A 14,118-nucleotide genomic window follows, 5' to 3' on the forward strand; every position below is an offset into this window, starting at 1 on the left:
CTACATACTTTAGATTTTTTTTTCACTTAATTCTTACAATAACCATATAAGTCTCATTCATTTATTTGATAGGTAAAGAAACTGAGGTTTGGGGCAGGTAAGTAACTTCCTCATTGATCACACAGCTGGTAAGTGAAAGAGCCAGTATTCATTCTCTTAACGATTAAATACTAAAGAAATACTGAACTATTAAATACTAAAGAAATATTTAAAATATGACTATCATCTAGATATAGGTAATATTTCATTCATAAAAGATACTTTATTACACTTAAATTTCTATCTATTTTAACTTCAAAGCATACCTTCTTCCTTTTAATCTTGCCTTCACAGATATTTTTTATTGCAGTTCAGTCTAAGTTTCTTCATTCTTGAAGTCAAGCCAGGTCACAAAACAGACTTAGTTTTTCCAGTGTTTATATTTCATGGATACCACTCTACTGAGATTGTATGTAACCCCTGAGGTTGTCTTCACCACGTTTTGCTGCTTAAGGCTCAGGCCTGAAATTCTCCTCTAGGGTCTAAGAATCATATCTGTATTTTTCTGTATTCAACCGTTTTGCTTTTTTCTTTCTTTCTTGTTCTTTTGTAGAGAATGAGAAACTAGTCCATAGGGACCACTTACCTGGCTAGACCTCGTGAACTGGAATTCTGATAGTCTGACAGCTCAATATCCTGTGTCACAAATGATTAAGAGGATAGTACAGGCAATGGCTTCTCTGTGGTTGCTTTTCTGATGGCTGCTAGAATGGCAAAAATATTACATTTATTAAGAGTAACCCACCTGGCTGCTGTGTCTCAGTGGATTGAGCGTTGACCTGCGAGCCAAGTGTCCTAGTTCAATTCCCAGTCAGGGCACATGACTAGGTTGCACGTCAGGTCCCCAGTTGGGGGCGTGAGTGAGAGGCAACCACACAGCGATGTTTCTCTCCCTCTCTTTCTCCTTTCCCCTCTCTCTAAAAATAAATAAATAAATAAACAAACAAAATTTTTTTTTAAAAAAGAGTAACCATTAGGCACATTCATATTATAACAGTAGGAATCTATATAATAAGTCCCCAGAGTGATCACAAATATTTTTTTCTGCTGTTATCAACCAATACCAAATATACACTATTACTATAAAAACCTCTAAGCTCAAAGACTCCTTGCCAGCTAACTGACTTCCTACCTCCATCCCGTTGCCACCAATTATGCACCTCTGTGTCCAACTACGTCACTGTTCCTTCAGTTTATAACAAATGATAGCAGGAACTGAAAACGTGCCACATTACTATCACAGCAGTTACTCTTCAGGTTTTCAACATGGAGCTCTAGATCTCCAATTCAGTCTCGTTTCACTTCTATCCCATTGCCACCAATTATGCACCTCCATATCTTACTTATACATAGACACAATCATATCAAATAGAGCCAGGGCCGTTGAGATCGAAACCCTCACCCTGAAGCAGATCCTATGTAGTCCTCTATGTATCGTGGGTTGCGGATGGTTCTGGAAAAGAGTAGAAAAATATTATTCCAAAAAGTCAATACATTTGTGAAGCTCCAATTTTCCCATTACAGAAAGACCAAAGTTCATCCAGTCTACTGAATACATTCCTATCAAAATGATGAGCTACAGTCAACTTCGATCCCAATGGTGTCATTCACAACTTACTAATTATACACCGAGCTCCCCGTTGCCATAGTCAAAGTATTCCAAAACTGTCAAATTGCTTCCCAGTTACCAAGACTAGTTCCAACATTTCCCTAATATCTAAACAAAATCAGTCCAGTTTAGTTTCCTTAGCACATCGTCTAACAATATTTTTTTAACAATAATGGATCTAGTTATATTCCAGTTTCAAATGAACCGCATGGATTCCGATATTCTATCATACCTCTAATTGCACCCTCTGCTTAAGCAAATAAGCAAATAAATAAATAAATACGTAAACAAACAAACACCTATTCGCCATTTCCTAAAACTTTTTGCTTTGGTCTTGCTCATTCATTCCACCTCTATCACCTCTCCTTAACACCGCATGTCCCAAACCCTGCTGTTTCCTTTGCAGAGCTTTTAATTGAAGGTGGCTCATTTCCCTTACTCGCCTCTCCCCGTAAATCAAGATTAAGTGGGCATCTTCTTCACTGGGTCCCCAGAGTGTTATTTTTCCTGTCTTCCCTCAACAGCCTGTCTTGCTTCAAAGTTCATGCACCTCAATCTCATCGACCTCTCAATGTTAAACGTCAACTTCAGGTTTCTCCCCTCCCTTCACTAGAGACTTTGGCAACGACTGTTTTCCTGTCGCCTTTCATCCTGAAAGCCTTCATCGTCCGCCTTGATGATCTAACACCCAAACCTCACAGCTCCTTGACAAATCTTATTCTATTTTCATCTTAATTCCACTTCAATCATCCATTTCTATAGCAACAACTGTAATGGCTCCACCTCCCAAACCAAACACAGAATCCACTCTCTGAACTCCTAGTTTTTCTACATCTCCGACACCTTACACTCCTTGAGCTACCCCTTCAATTTCCTCAAGGCCTTGAATTCATGAAGCCTCTCACCTATTTTCCAAGGGCACCATGTCCCTGCGGCTTTCACTTCCTCCTCTGCCTAGGAAACGTTTCATGGACAGTGGGACTTTAATGACAGTAGCCGGTGCTCTTCATTCTCCTATCTCCTTGATGTTCTATCATACCTGTACTGCCAATCCCCAGCCACAAATCAACCCAGCTATTTCTATTTTTCCATTCCTATCTATGAATTACAAAGTATGACTGAATAACATCCTACACTGCTGACCACCAGTTTCTCCTCCACCCAACTGATATTCCACTGCTACCACAATTATCTTTTGTTCTTAATTTTTATTTATTGATTTTAGAGAGGGAGAAGGGGGAGAGAGAGAAACATGGATTTGTTATTCCACTTCTCTATATATTCACTGGTTGCTTCTTGAATGTGCCCTGACCAGAGATTGAACCCACAACCTTGGTGTATCAGGACGATGCTCTAACCAACTGAGCTACCTAGCCAGGGCCTCCACAATGATCTTTTAAAACATAAATTAAGCAGGACTTTAGGAAGGGCAGAGTGAGGGGCTCAGCAAGTCCTCTCCCTAAAAACACAATGACAACTATGTAACACTGTCAAAAACAACCATTCAGGACTGTGGAAATAAACCCAAATTAAACAATAAATTAAGGGGTGTTTAAGAAAATCTATTGAAGCTTGGGTAAGAACAGTGGGAATCTATGGTGCTTTAGCTTGGGGCTATTCACGTCCCCTCTCCCACCTCTACTGGAGCTGATTTTGCAAGGGCAGGGCAGAGCCCTGAAAGCCAACAACGTGGCTGCTGGACTGGAATTACTTGTTCAGGAATGAGCACAAAAAGTCCTATGCACAGGGCTGTTGAAAATAACAGCAAAACCCCTTAGATCAGGGAAAACTGACATCACAGTCACCTGAGGTCACAATAATGGCAGGGGCAAACAACAGAACAGCGGGCCTGCCAAAATTTATCAGAAAGACCCAGAAAACAAGACAACCCTCCGAGGACTTGACAAACTCCCTCCTTATTCTTGGTGGTCTAAAAGGCTATGCATCAATTGAAAAACCAAAATAAAAAATAAAAATAAAAATAAAAGGCTATGCATCTATGCAATGCTGCACTCAATCACAGGGTGCTGGAGATTTCCCTGCCTGAATGTAAACACCTGCACAGATATAGAGGAGAGACAAGAAGGCCCAGCCCCAAGTAAAAAATCAGGGGAATCTTGGAAACTCCCTGACCTTTTGAATGTGCTTCCCAACCCACCACCCACAATTCCATTACCAAAGGGTGGAAGACAACATGGGCCCAAGGCAGCATTTAAGGATGACTTCTACCAAATGGCAGACAACTGTTCACTGAGTTCTCCTGTCCCAGCTGTCACACCTAGGAAGCAAGGCTCCCTAGAAATAAAAAAGAATTTTTCAAAAACAAGAGCAGAAACTGCAACGGGCTACACGCTGAAGAGGAGACAGAATCTACAGAATTCGTCCAGGCAAGTTACAAAACAAATGTAAAAAACAAACAAAACCACAAGAATCTCTGGGGGTGGGAGGGGTAGGGATCAGAACTTGAGCTTAACCTTTTTTTTCCACGAATTTGCGTGTCATCCTTGCATAGGGGCCGTGCTAATCTCCTCTTTATCGTTCCAACTTCAGTGTACGTGCTGCCGAAACGAGCACCTGAGCTTCATTAACCTTTTGAGGAAGTACTGACTGTTTTCCGAAGCAGACATAACCACGAGGATGGTTATGATAAAACACAGATAGACAGTAAACAACTGTTGGCAAGGCTGTGGAGAGACCTGGAGCCCTCATCTCTTGCTGGTGGAAATGTCATATGGTGCAACCGCTCTGGAAGGCAGCATGACAGTTTCTCCAAAGGCTGAACATAGACTTCACTGCCATATTGCTATCAACAAAAAAAAGGGGTTTTGTAATAAATCTAACCAAAAGTAGCCTCACAGGGTGATCTGATCATAAATTCCTAGCTGGGCAGTTGCCTTGGCCCAGGCATATAAAGGGTTTATCTTCAATGTAAGCAAGCCCTAGCCATTGTTTTTGAGGTTAACACACCTTTGAAATTCCTCTTGTTCAGACCCCTTGGAAAAGTAACCACCCTCAAGAGAGCACATGATCTTTGTTACCTATCCTGCAATCTGTCATAGAGCTTTTCCTGCCTAGCTTTCTCCCATGTTCACAGAATCTTTCTTAAGGACCCTTCTTAATCCCAAAGGTATAAAGGGAACTACAAAAGTGTCACTCTTCAGAGCATTGGAGGGCTTGCTTCCTGGCATGCCATCAGCTTCACGCAAATAAACTCATACAAATTCTCTACAGGTTTGAACATTTCTTATATGGACATTACCCAGAAAGTCTAAACAACCAAAAATGTCCATCAGCTGATGAATAGATAAACAAAATATGGTATATTCATATGATGGAATACCACTCAGATACAAAAAGGAATGAACTATGTACTCACCCATGCTATAACATGGATGAACCTTGAAAATGACATGCTAAGTGAAAGAAGCCATACCAAAAGCCCACATGCTGTATGACTGCATTTAAATGAAATGTCCAGAGTGTGAAAATCCATAGGGAAAGAAGGTAGATTACTGGTTGCCAGAATCTGGGGGTACAGGGGGGCGGGGTTCAGGGAGGATGGGAAGTGACTGCTAATCAGTAGTTTCTTTCTGGTGTGATGACAATACTCTGGAATCAGATAGTGGTGACGGTTAAACAGCTTTGTGAATATACTGAACACCACTGAGTTATATACTTTAGAATGGCTGAATTTTATGGTATGTGAATTACATCTCAATTAAAATGTAAAAAACTAATGCTAAGAGGAAGCAGCCAGATGCAAGGCTATATAATGTATGATTCCACTTATAAGAGATCTCTAGAAAAGGCAAATCTACAGAGGAGGAAAGCAGAGGGAGCTTAGTGGCTGCCTGGGGCTAGGGGAAGGAAAGGAGGTTGACTGGCAAAGGGGACAAGAGATCTTGCAGTCTTACGGAAAGGTTCTAAAAACAGATGGGACTCATGGACATGGACAACGGGGAGGGATATGATTGCGGGAGAGGGGGTGGGTTAGGTGGGGGAGAGAAATTGGGGGAAAAGGGGACAACTGTAATTGAAAAACCAAAAACAAAAACAAAAACAAAAAAAAACACTAATGCAGAGTAAAGGCTATCTTATGAGAAAAAATAAAATAAAATAAAATAAAATCAGATGGTAGTCCTGGTTGCCCAACTATAGATATTCACTAAAACTCATTAAGCTGTATACTTTAAATAGGTGAAGTTTATCCTGTGTAAATTAGACCACAATAAAGCTATTGTTATAAAAAGAAAATAGGCTGGCTCACTTTCCCTCCCAGAAGCATACCTGAACCTTTCCCCTCCCCGTTGTATTCCCCCCGGGCTCCTTAACTTTGCCTTTCTCTCTCCTAAGCTCCCAGGGCCCTTCTTTTACCTCTGTAACTTTCTAAATAAACTTTCTCACCCTGGCCGATATGATTCAGTTGGTTGGAGCATCATCCTGTAACCAAAAGGTCGCTGGCTCAATTCCCAGTCAGGGCACATGCCGGGGTTGTTGGGTTTGATTCCCTCAGTTGGGGTGCATACAGGAGGTAACCAATCGACGTCTGTCTGTCTCTCCCTTTGCCCCTCTCTTGAATGAGAATAAAATCAACCTTTAAAAAACTTTCTCATATATAGAGAAAGAAGCAGCAGGAAATATACATGATAAGCTTTATGCCAGAAATCAAGCAGGCTACAGAATCCTAATGAGTAGTGTCAGAGGAATACGGGAGGCAACGCTTCGGTAAAAGATGCAATTAACTGAAACTCACTGAATACATTTCTTTAAGACATATGATGATTTCATGATAGAGAAAACAAACACATGCAAATCACTGGGTATCACAGGAAGTAACTCGGGCATCAACTCTTTATTCTGAAAATTGGTAATCAAGTCCAAGATTAAGAATTAAGCCTCCCTCCTGCCTTCACTGTACAGGTAACCCAACAGCCCTAGTTGATGAGGGAAAGTTTACTTTCAGAAGAATTTCAGCTAATTAATGTAGAAGATAAAATTAGGATATCACCATTTTTAAACTCCTAGTGAAATAATTCTGCCAATGATCATCACAGGATTATACCATTGGATGAAAAGTTGAATAAATCTGTCACCTGTTCGTTAAAGGTGGAATAGACTGCCAAATGTGACTCAGAGTGAATTACATGACGACCCCGAAATATTCTTGACCAAAAAAAAAGAAAAAAAGTTGAACCAGAATATCATCCAGCCTCTAAAGCTAACTTCCATCAGAGAAAAATATGGAGTTGGGGTACAGAGGAATAAAGTAAATGACAACATAAGAAAGAAAACAGACAAATCCTACACATGGGATTTTCCCGTAGGACAACTGACCCACTTTCTACAAGAAGTTAATGGCTTGAAAATGAAGAAGAAAAAGTGAGGCACACGCTGCTCTAGATTAACAGAGATTTAGTGTCAAAAACCATTTTGTATAACTGAAACTTTGCATCCCTTGACCATCATTTCCCCCATTACCTCCCCCCACCTTGATTGTGATAAATGCTTTGCAAAGTATACCTATATCAAATCATCAAGGTGGATACAATTATTTTATAATTATGACTTATTTATTTATTTTGGATTTTATTTCTTATTTTTTAAGATTGTATTTATTTATTCAGTTTTAGAGAGAGGGGAATGGAGGGAGAGAGAGAGGGAAAGAAACACGAATGTATGGTTGCCTCTTGTGTGCCCACAACTGGGGACCTGGTCCGCAACCCAGGCATGTGCCCTGACTGGGAATCAAACCCGTGACCCTTTGGTTCGCAGGTCGGCGCTCGATCCACTGAGCCACACCAGCCAGGGCTGGATTTTATTTCTTTATTTTTAGAGAGACGGGAAGGGACAGAAAAAGAGGGAGAGAGATACGGATCGGTTGCCTCTCGCACACAACCCAGGCAGGTGCCCTGACTGGGAATCAAACTGGCAACTTTTCGCTTTGTGGGAAGATGCCCAGCCAACTAAGCCACACCAGTCAGGGCATATTTAATAATTTTTAAATTCACAAATCTGACCGTGTAACTTCGAAGCATAAAATACCTTCAATGAATGGTTCACGAAGGTCCACAGAGATAAAGTTCAATCTACAGCATGGTCAATAAAGCCCTCCATAACATGCTTCCCAACCTCTTACTGTGCCCTAAATTCCAGCCACTAAACCCATCACACCTCCATGCCTCTGCATCTACTGTTTCCTCTGTCTGTTTTCACACCTCACCCTGCACTTTTCTGGCCTGAGAAGAGTTTTATAATTCCAGCACAGGTCTCCTCTGCGAAGCCTTTTTGGACTTCCCATATTCAGTTTACTTTAGTTTTGAACCTTATTCTCCTATAACAGAATATCTTGGGTTCTTATCTGCAACCTTAGAGCCTTTGCTTAGCTTCGAATGCCTGTACCCAGGACCTTTGATTCTAGGATTCCTAGAGCCTTAATATCCACTCCTTCCAGGGCTCTCACTGTGCTGTTTCCCGCTGACAGACCTCAGAGTCACCGCCCCAGGGCATAGCATTTCAAGAGGCACTCACTCTCTGGGTCAAGAAAGAGCAGATTCGGCACTACTGGCACCTCATTTGCCTCACCCTAGTCCTGGCCCCCGTCCCTCCTCCGACCTTAAAGTCCTAACATTAAAGTCCTCCCTATTATCTTTTACTATTCTCAACCCAGTTTCATTCCGTCACATCAAACTCTGCAATTCATCTCAAATGCCTGTCACATTGAAAGATGTGCCTCTCTCCATCCAGGAGCTGAAAATTTGCCACAATCGTGGGCCAGGGTTGCTGAGTATAAAGGCAGTGTTGCTATTACACCAGTCACAGAAATGGAAATTGCTTAAATCCTTAGTGAAATGAAACATCAGATCCAGTGCCAGCAAATTCTAAAAGCTCTTGAAAGTATTCAGGAGATCCCTTCAAATCACCATAAGTATCCATCTACCTCTTCTTCCTCTACGATTGCCCTTCTCTCAAGTACTAGCAGTCAAGTTAAACTTTAAAAACTCATTCATTTTTTTGTTTAATAACTAATATCACAAAAATATTTTTATTTTTCATTGCTTATGTATAATGTTTCATTCACACTTAAGTGGGCCATTATCTGCTACTCTGGAAACATAGCCACTATTTATGTAAGTGGTTTCTCTGATAAAATTGTCCAAAACTCCAGATAGCTAATTTAAATAAACTTTTAAAAAATACAGTCACAAGTGAATTAAGCATTTACCTTGCCTGTCATGTACAAACTGTATTTTAGGATACCAAATAGCCCTTATGGGTAAGGGGAGACTCTTTACAAAAACATTCCAGCTAATACACGTAGAAGGAATGACAGAACTGGAAAAAAATCACCAGTTTGAAACCTTATGAAATAATTGATCCACATAATGATCATCAATGGATGCTAAAAGCAACAGAAAAAAGACAAATGAGGTACTTTACAATGCAAGGATCAAGCTGTCACCAATCTGCACTCAAGGCTCAATCACAACAGCAACACTAAAAGGACACCGGAGGAGCATATGTGAAGGTTTGGATTCTACAGAAGAGAGCATGACATTTTCCAAGAATTACTCTATCCAGCAAAGCTGTCATTTAGAATGGAAGGGCAGATAAAGTGCTTTCCAGACAAGGTAAAGCTAAAGCACTTCATCATCACCCAGCCATTATTATATGAAATGTTAAAGGGAACTATATGAGAAAAAGGAGATCAAAACTATGAACATTAAAAGGGCAACAAATTCACAACTATCAACAACTGAATCTAAAACAAAAACAAGCTAAGCAAACAAGTAGAACAGGAACAGAATTACAGATATGGAGATAATATGGAGGGTTATCAGCTGGGAGGGGGAACGGGGAGAATGGGGGTAAAGGTGCAGGGGTTAAGAAGCATAATTGTAAATGACCCATGGACATGGACAACAGGGTGGGAACTGACTGTGAGGCAGGGTAGGGAAGAGCAAAGGGGGGGAAATGAGACAACTGTAAGAGGACAACAATAAAAAAAGAAGCATAATTGGTAGGAACAAAGTAGACAGGGTGGGTGTCCAGAATAGTAAAGGAAATGAAGAAGCCAAAGAACTTACACGCACGACCCATGGACATGAACTAAGGGAGGATTGCTGGAGGGAAGGGGGTACCAGGTGGAGGGGGGCAAAGGGGAAAAATTGGAACAACTGTAATAGCATAATCGATAAAATATATTTTTAAAAAGAAAACGGGGCTCAGAGTGACTGAAATACAGAGTTTGAGATGGGAAGTTTTGATAAATGAAGCTGATGCTGGAGCAAGATGTAGGGCCTTTCGCCCCAGCTGGTGTGGCTCAGTGGATTGAGCACCAGCCTATGAACCAAAGGGTCTCCAGTTTGATTCCCAGTCAGGGCACATGTCTGGGTTGCAGACCAGGTCCCCAGTTGGGGGCATATGGGAGGCAACCACACATTGATGTTTCTCTCCCTCTCTTTCTTCCTCCCTTCCTCTCTCTAAAAATAAATAAATAAAATAAAATCCTTAAAAACAAAGAATTTCAAACTTTCTCTTAAGGGGGACTAAGAAGTCACTGAAGGGCTGTCCTTTAGAAAGTGTTCTCTGGCTGTAAAGCAGAGACTAATTTGGAAGTCAGAAAGACTCGGGGGAAAAAGTCAGGGCAGGTTAGGAGAAAGTCGCAATAGTTCAGGTGAGAAGTGATGCTGACCTGCACCAGCCTACTGGCTGTAGGGATAGAGAGAAGTATGTGGCTACAATGGACATTTAACAAATAGACCCAAAGGGATCTTGGTGGTGGAATAACTAGAGGGAGCGTGGTACGAAGGTTTTAGGCCTAGGCACCTGAGTTGGCAGTGGTGCCGTTCACTGAGACAAGAAACGCAAGAGGAGGGACAGGTTTAGACAGAGTACGGGAAGTGGTGACTTGGAGAAGCCTGTCGATGCAGGCAGATGGATACATGGGGTCTGAGGCTCAGAAACAAGGTCCGGATCAGACATACATTTGTGTGGAATGAGTGTATAGTAAGCGGTTGAAGCCAGGAGGATGGAGAAGGTGACCCTAACAATAAAACAGCAAAGGAGAACACATGTCCTTGTTGCCCCACACCTTCCACCTCTCATAATTCCAGGCCAATGGCAGAACAAAACCCAGAGCAGTGAATCCAAGAGTAGGAGGTGAGAAAATAAAAGGTGAATGAAGGGGAAGGAGAGATGAGAGGAACTGAAGAACATGAATTAATATAGTACTCATTTATGCTGTGCAGTTAACCCTTTACTTATATATATTGTCCTATTTATAATATGTACATAGTATTGTCTTCTTCACGAAATGTCTCACAGGCCCTGGCTGCTGTAGCTCAGTGGACTGAGCATCGGCCTGCAAACCAAATTGTTGCTGGTTCAATTCCCAGTCAGGGCACATACCTGGGTGGCAGGTCAGATCCCCAGTTGGGGGCATACGAGAGGCAACCACACATTGATGTTTCCCTCCCTCTCTTTCTTCCTCCCTTCTTCTCCTTCTAAAAATAAGTAAAATCCTTATTTTAAAAAAAAGGAATGCCTCACATGCATATCTTGTCTACCCAGTAAAACTATAAGCCCCTAATGAAGCTTTTTTTTCCTTTGTAGCCCCCACTATACACACAAAGGTCAAAGCGCTGTTAAAGACCAGGAGGCTTAGTTGCTGACTACAGAAGAATGACCTGCTACATAGGCAATATCTTGCGGCATCACAGTGGTCAAGGGCATGGTGCTCAGCAAGCCGAACTAGCCAATCCCACAATTAGTGGATTATATGCCAATGTATCGATTAACATAGGGAGACAGATATATCTCAAGAATCAGGACGTGGTGCAAGGCAGTCCCTCTAGGGGAACAAGCATATTCAGCAAGCCAGATTATATATTAAGAAGTGGATTTGTGAGCACATTTTTAAAACAAAAGGGGTGTATATCCACAAAGAATATATACTCATCAAATTACATGACCTGACTATGTTTCTCCACTCAAGATGTTTCTATAAAAAGCCTATCTAATCTACCCCCCAAAATTGAAAACATTTATTTGTAAAGATGTATGTATCTCTATGTTCACTGCAGCATTATTCACGGTGGTCAAGACATGGAGACAGCTGAAGTGACCGTTGATAGAGGACTGGAAAGAGAAGACGTGGTGCATGTACAATGGAACACTACTCAGCCATAAAAAAGAATGAAATACTGCCATTTGCGACGACATGGATGGGTCCTGAGAGCATCATGCTAAGTGAAATAAGGCAGACAGAAAAAGTCGAGAGACGTGATTTCACGCATATATAGGATATAAAACTGAAAGCAACAAATGAACAAACAAGAAAAACAAACAAAAGCTCAGATACAGACAACAGTATGGTGGTTACTAGGGGGAAAGGAGTTGGGGGAGGTAGTAAAAGGTAAAGGGGGTCACATATATGGTAACAGAAAGAGATTTGACTTTGGGTGGTGAAACCACAATACAGTATACAGATGATATATTATAAAATTGTACATGAGAAACTTCCATAATTTTATTAATCAATGGCACCCTAATAAGTTTAATTTTAAAAAGTTAAAGCCTATGTAAGCAGAACTGGGGGCAAGACAACTAGTGAAAAGAAACTTATTCTTACCTGACATGTTTTAATATTTTTTACAAGAAGTATTCACATATTACCTTAGTATTGAAAAATAAACAACAAAAAGGACCCCCAGAAAAGGCTAACGAAACAATATCATTCTTCCACTTTCCAGGCTCCTTGCAGCTAACTACTCTTCACCTTTTTATTGACAGAACACTATCTCAGATGGCCAAGTTATAAGGCAGTTAAGTCTTAAGTCACGATCCCTTTGAATTATTACATTTTATTCTCTTCTTCCTGAGACTACACTCTGGTCTTTCATGGAAAGTTGAGAAAGAGCCTAGTCTCATTACAAGAAAACTTAGATGCTCTTCCTTAAGGTAGCTTAATTCTGTAGATGTATGCTTTCAGATAGCTACTTTTATCCATTATATTTAATTTTATTTTATTTTAAGACAGAGATCTTTCCCCATCCTTATTTGCAATTCCTTTTTTACATAAGGTGTATAAGTACTTGTTGACTGGCATAGCAGATTAAAACAGAAGAGCACATTAATAGGAGGTTTAGTCAGTCAGATTTCTGAAGCTTGAACTGGATGACCCCTAAAATTTCTTAGATGAGATGATTTAGGTGGGAATGCCCGGGCTCCCTGAAACATTTCTCTTTGCCCTCTGGTACCAAGGAAGACAAAGACTGAGCCAGACCAGGCCAACTTCCACTCAAGAATAAGTTTGGACTATATGAAAGGTCCTCATTTTACAATAAACAAGCCTCCTTATGACCTTGAAGCACTGACCCTATGAAAAAACTAGACATAGCATTCCTATGTTCATTGCATCATTATTTATAACTGCCAAGATGCGGAAGCAGCCCAGGTGTCCATCAGTAGATGAGTGGATAAAACAGCTGTGGTACATTTACACAATGGAATACTACTCAGCCATAAAAAAGAAGGAAATTTTACCCATTGTGACAGCATGGCTGGACCTGGAGAACATTATGCTAAGTGAAATAAACCAGTCAGAAAATGACAAATGCCATCCAATTTCACTCCTACGTGGAATCTAATGAACAAACTGACCTAACAGGGAAAATGGGGACAGACTCAGAGATGGAGGACAGATGACAGCTAAGACGGGAGGGGAGGGGGTAGAGGGATTGAGCAAAAAGGAAAAGGACTCATGGACATAGACAACAGCGTGGTGATTGCTTGGGGGGAAAGGATATAAGTGGACTAAAAGGTAATAGAATAAATACAATAAGGATTAAATTTTTAAAAATCCACTTTGTAAATAGTAAATTAACTTCTTAAAACTAGAAATTGGACCTATTTTGTGTATCGCAACAGGTCTGTTGGCTCAGATCCTATACACCACAGCAGCTAAAGGTAGATAAACAGCAGCAGTCCTTACCTGATGGACTGATTTCAACATAAGGGGCAGTCTCTAGTCAGGCTGAAAAGATGTGAGCTCCACCCTGCCCTTCTTGATATTTTTAAATAGTTACCTGTCTGACAAAACTAATGGCACACTAATCAAGAGTGCAGATGATTAGCTCTAAAAGATAGTCAGTACAACTGGATGGCATTCAAAGTTCAAAATAAGCTTGACAAGCAGGAATAATAGGCTAAATTTAACAAGCTGAAAAGAAAGAAATCAACTTAAAGACTTGTACTAGGTTCTAAAACACAACTGTGCAAGTAGCAAATGGATGAACACAGCAGCAGAGTTTAAGGATTAGGGATTTCAACTACCTATATAGGCTCAACATATGTCAACAGAGTGATTGATGTGGCTGTCAGGAAAGAAGGAAGGAAGGAAGGAAGGAAGGAAGGAAGGAAGGAAGGAAGGAAGGAAGGAAGGAAAGAAGGAAGGAAGGAAGGAAGGAGGG

The 14,118-nt window shown here is 40.8% G+C and overlaps 1 non-coding gene across 1 annotated transcript; it reads right to left on the reverse strand.

Annotated features, from left to right (window-relative positions):
* Positions 1 to 4,117: 4,117 nt before the first annotated feature.
* LOC149990496 (U6 spliceosomal RNA) lies at positions 4,118 to 4,222 on the reverse strand. The gene has a single exon (XR_016508748.1). It is a non-coding gene; the product is annotated as a U6 spliceosomal RNA (small nuclear RNA).
* Between the last annotated feature and the right edge of the window lie 9,896 nt (positions 4,223 to 14,118).

This window comes from Furipterus horrens, unplaced genomic scaffold (genome assembly GCF_987537825.1).
Source record: "Furipterus horrens unplaced genomic scaffold, mFurHor1.1.pri manual_scaffold_17, whole genome shotgun sequence".
Classification (NCBI taxonomy): Eukaryota; Metazoa; Chordata; class Mammalia; order Chiroptera; family Furipteridae; genus Furipterus; species Furipterus horrens.